The following is a 5,182-nucleotide window of genomic DNA, read 5'->3' on the forward strand; positions in this document are numbered from 1 at the left end:
TGCGTTATCCAATCAGCAAGTGAGACAACAAGCCCTCGCCACATTTCTTCAGCTGAGAGAGAATTTTAAAAATACACTAATGGCTCTTGCTTTGCGTGGAGAGGCTAGAAGAACTCTCGAAAAGAATGACATAAATGACGTTCGAAAAATGTTCATTTTACCTGACGATTGTTATGCAATGCTCGATGCTTTGCAAACGTCTTTAAACCAACTGACCCAAACTGGACTTTTGAGACCAATCATATTTTGCTTCCGCTTTGGTGAAAAAATGACCCGTGGATTATCATTGTCAGATTTCATTACCCAATTTACATTGCGTACAACTATCCAAGTTGCTGCAAACATACTGTCATACTCTGAAGAAGTTGATCTTCTTTGGTCTACTGCGGGATTGCAACAAATCATCGGCAACAGAGGAACACTTTGTACATGCTTATCATTCAAAGACTGTGCCAACTATCAGAGCAATCTAGATGGAAGACCAATGGATATCAAAACTTGTTTGCGGACGATTTGTCGTTTTCCACACGAGGTGCAGTTTGTTCAACTTTACGCTGACAGTCCACATCGCCAACCCAATTGTCGATATCATCCAGTGTCGGGTTGCATTGTTGGAGGTATGTGTTTCCCACGATCGACAGCAGAGGCATTCCTACGCGACGCTGATCATTATATATCTACATTGCAAAGCAACTGGACATTACTAAGAAGAAGTACATGTAGGATTGAATTTGTTGTTTCGCAGGATTCAGTTGCTGACCATATAAATGCTCTGGATTTTATTAATTTAACCAATCTAGAAGTACTTTTAGAAACTGTACCTCTGTTGGTGCCTTTTCCTTTGCATATTCTAACATGCATTCGACATTTGGGTTTATGGATTTGCAAGGAACTTAAAGAATTATTGAACGAGTATAAAAAAACAGGAAATATGCGTGCCACCTGGAAATCCTATCAGTTGGAACTAGCCTCCGAAAAACTTTTGTGGGGAAAGCCACTTTGTGGAAGGAGTACATCTTACTCTATCAATCTAGGACCAGGAGCTCTTGGACCCAGTAGAAGTTCAACTGACCACTATGGATTTCTATCTTTAGAAGTGTACTCAACCTGTATGCAAAACGAATATAGCATTCCCCCACAAGAAATATGGACAACATCTGAGGTCATATCTAAGATGATAAAACGTTCAGTGGGATTGCACGATCACTTGGATGGCAGCTATGGAGTCATTGGTCGACATTTGGTTGTTGCCTTACTACATGACCTGCACGAAACTGGCAAGGCTGCCAGTTACGTTCTTTTTGAAGATTTCCTACGAGAGATGAAATCTTGCAAGACTACATTTAAGACAGTCGGTGCTGTAACAATTAGATCGCTGGTCAAACTGTTAACAACAAACAGAAGAACAAATTCCCAAATGGTTTTCTCCAGCTTGTACCTGCTCTTGGATAAAAGTAATATATCAGTGGCAGATGTCATAAAAGCTGGTATTCTTGAACTTGACCTTAAACATTTTCCAGCTGTTACAACATATGACAGGCATGGGAATATGACACTGACTTGGTCATTTAATGATAAATTTTGGACGGTTGTATATGACAAACGTTCTACAGATATCACAGAAAACACACTTGTCACAATATCAGATTTAGTAAGAGGTGAATTGGAAAAACGGGGGCTAATATACCCAAGTAAGATAAAGAAAACCCCAAAGATTCTTCCTTGGTTAACAATGTGCCTTCGAAGGCTCCATAAAGAAAATATGGATATGGAACAATTAGTAATAACAATGACGTATATCAGCTGTATTGCACTTTTGATGCAGGGCCAATATGTCGAATATGACAGGTTAGCTTTACTGACGATCGACCTACCGGTAGATAAAAACAAACTGATCGCCTTGGAGATATTGTCAAAGTTGCAATTGGCCAGCTTTAGATTTCGCAATTTGCAGTTAAATCGCTTGCACTTCACCATCCCACATAAACTTGAAATGTTGACAGGAGCAGAAAAGAAAAGTACGAAGAAGGGAGAAACAAAGCAATCAAAGGAGGTTACTACCAATGAAAATAAAGTCGAAGAACTCCCCCCAAAATACGTCGATCATGAAAATGCTGACGATGACCCTATTCTTTTTGATAAAGACATCGGACATCGAAGAACTTCATTTAGCTTCCCGATTTCTACATCCTTGAAAGCTCCCTGGTCAGCCCAAGAGTTGGAATTCCTGCATGCTCAAAGGTTGGCAGAAGTTACCATTCGTGAAAAATACGAACGCTTTAAATTACAGTGTTTAAGATCAAATATTCCTTTCCGCACATTTCGGGCTTTTGAAACAAAACTACAAAGACTTTCAAATAAGTAATATATGCTGCAAGAAGCATAATTTAATTGCATTTACATTTAACAGTTATAATTCATGTTTGATTATGAGCAGGGTATTGTTGATTTCGGAATTTCTACATCGGCAATCACTAAAGCAAAACAATTTTGTCTAAGTTTATTTTTGCCTGAGTATTTAATTTGGAAGTAAATGTGAAAAAAGTAATCTTTGACTTTTATTTCTTTTTTAAACATTTATCAAGGAGTTTGTGAAATTTAGAACATTTTTTTTAACTTCTTCAATAGTTTCCGTCGAGTCTATTTTTTGATAATGTATTGTGTAGAGAATGGAAGTACTTAAGAATAAAAAAATTGTTTGGATGGCTAAAAGTTTCTTGTGAATCAACCTTATGAACTAAGAACTTCAATTAAATACTGAGAAAGGGTTTTTTTCTTCAAGGTCATGATTTCACAAAGTCTCCATTTATGTTGAATAAGAAAATTGAAAATGTTTTGAATTTTTTTTTATCATAGTGAATAATTCATTAATGGTTTAAGTTCGCAGACAGATCTTTGTCCGCAAACATAGCATACTAAATAAATCACGCACAAAAAAGTATGTATGAACTATTTTACTTGTTTTTGAACTGTTTTATAATTTAAAACGGCAAGATAATCTTTTACCATAACTTGCAATTACAGGACAAAGTAAACTCTAATAGTCGGCAGTTGCAAATGCTTACTCGACACACGAAAGTTGAGCTTATGGATTGATGATACACAAGGCGTGTTAACTAGTCTTTCCCATCACTCAGAGCGACTGCTAACGTTAACACAGAAAGCACAGTCATTGTTTCCTTGTCACTCCTTCAGTGCAGACGGTGATTTTCTTAGGAGAGGTAAGCAATTCATTATTTGAAAGTAATCAGTATACCTAATGATAAAGAATGTTTAGAATGCAAAATTAATTTCTTGTTTGTCTAAAGAAAGTTCAAATAAAAAAAATAATAATATAACATGCCACAATTTTTGATTATGTACAGACTTCCATAGATAAGATTTAAATGACTCAATCAAACACAATTGGTTTTGTTCTTATAAAACAAAATATTTTGTCACATACGTTTATTTTAATTATTATACGATGTTCCTGTGCATTACAGATTCCTCACTTGTCTTGAATTAAATAGCAGTATGGAGAATGACTGGCTATCCGAAGGTAATTTTTATAACATAGATATTGAAACATTGTTTAATATAGCAAGCATATTACAACTTTACATGCATGTTTTTGAATCATATTTGATAGATGAAAACGATCCAAAGTATGAAGCCTTAAGAGAATTTGTCCTTGAGACTCTCGGGAAGTTCAGTCGTAAAATAAGAGAAGTTGGTATTCAGCTTGAAAACCTTGAAAAAAAAATTGGACTCAGGAACAGAATGTGCCAAGTTAGAAGCTGATTTGGACCAGATTCATAAGAAAATTGATAAAGAGGTGAAGCCTGAATTTGAAAACGCACTTTCCTTCCAAATTAGTAAAGTGAACTCGAGAATAGACGAGTTAGAAATGGCTCTAGTAAATCCTAAAAAGAGAAAAATGATAGACAATGAAGAATTTGAAGAAGAGGAAACAGAAGCTAAGATCGCGACAGCTGTGGAAGAATTAAATGAAAACATAAGAAAAGAAGTCGCGGAAGTGTTCAAGAGCATCGAAAGGAGCTACCGCAAAGAACAGGAAAAAGTTTCGAAGTTACAGCTAGCGTACATTCATTACTGGCTGGGATTGCAGGAAACCATTTCTCCAAGTAAGTATAACATACTCCATGTATAGCAACGGGGAAACGTTTATAGTTAAATTAAGATAAAAGAATGAATGCCAGTTTCATTTATTCGTAATGCTTATTCTTTGAGATAAAATGAGAACTCAAAAAGTGTTGTTTTGTTAAAATAGCAAAATGGTAGATATCCAAAATTTGATAAAAGATGGTGTGGATGATCGCATATGGAGCGAAGGATGGAAGCCAGACGTTTGCGGGGATTTCACTAATTATTTACAAGACAAAGTAAAGAAAATAGTCAAGAAGAAAAGAGCAATCAGCGAAAGAACAAAGCTCCAGCAAGAGCTAGACAACTTAGTTGGGAATGATTTGCAATAGAAGTTTGCTTATTGTTTGTGGAAAAAGAAAAGCATCTGTTCAGTAAGTATTGCTTATCATTTATGTTATCCTTTATGTAAACCTTTTGTTAGTGCAAGGAAATTTGCAAAAGTTATGAAAGATAAAAGAAGCAGGAAGCTATATACTATATCAAACATTATGTTGATGTAAGGAAAGTAACTTCATCAAATCTATGTTGATCTCATTTTTGATAAGAGTAAAAAATGAGTATGTTTTAACAATGAATATGAAAACTAATAAACGAATGATCTTTAAAATAATTTGTTGGTTAGTTTTTCAACAGTCCGCCCAGCGGAACATCAGTTATACATAGTGGATAAAACTTTATCCCTTTAAAAATCAAAGTTTGGGAAAGTTTAATGTATGTTTAATTTCAACAGCCTCTGTACAACATTATCCCCGAATATCAAGGTCTGGGATTGGATTTTAGATGATAAACCCGGGATGACCCTAAAAATCAGGGTTAGCTCGGGGTTAGCCCTTAAACTTCCGGGTTGGGGAAGGGTTGGTGGATATTTCATGTGACCTACCTCTGTACAACATTATCCCCGAATATCAAGGTCTGGGATTAGATTTTAGATGATAAACCCGGGATGACCCTAAAAATCAGGGTTAGCTCGGGGTTAGCCCTTAAACTTCCGGGTTGGGGAAGGGTTGGTGGATATTTCATGTGACCTACCTCT

The 5,182-nt window shown here is 35.9% G+C and overlaps 1 pseudogene; it reads left to right on the forward strand.

Annotated features, from left to right (window-relative positions):
* The first annotated feature begins 3,516 nt into the window (after window positions 1-3,516).
* LOC128170010 (uncharacterized) lies at window positions 3,517-4,676 on the forward strand (annotated as a pseudogene).
* Window positions 4,677-5,182: the final 506 nt, after the last annotated feature.

This window comes from Crassostrea angulata, unplaced genomic scaffold, assembly GCF_025612915.1.
Source record: "Crassostrea angulata isolate pt1a10 unplaced genomic scaffold, ASM2561291v2 HiC_scaffold_278, whole genome shotgun sequence".
In the NCBI taxonomy this organism is placed as follows: Eukaryota; Metazoa; Mollusca; class Bivalvia; order Ostreida; family Ostreidae; genus Magallana; species Magallana angulata.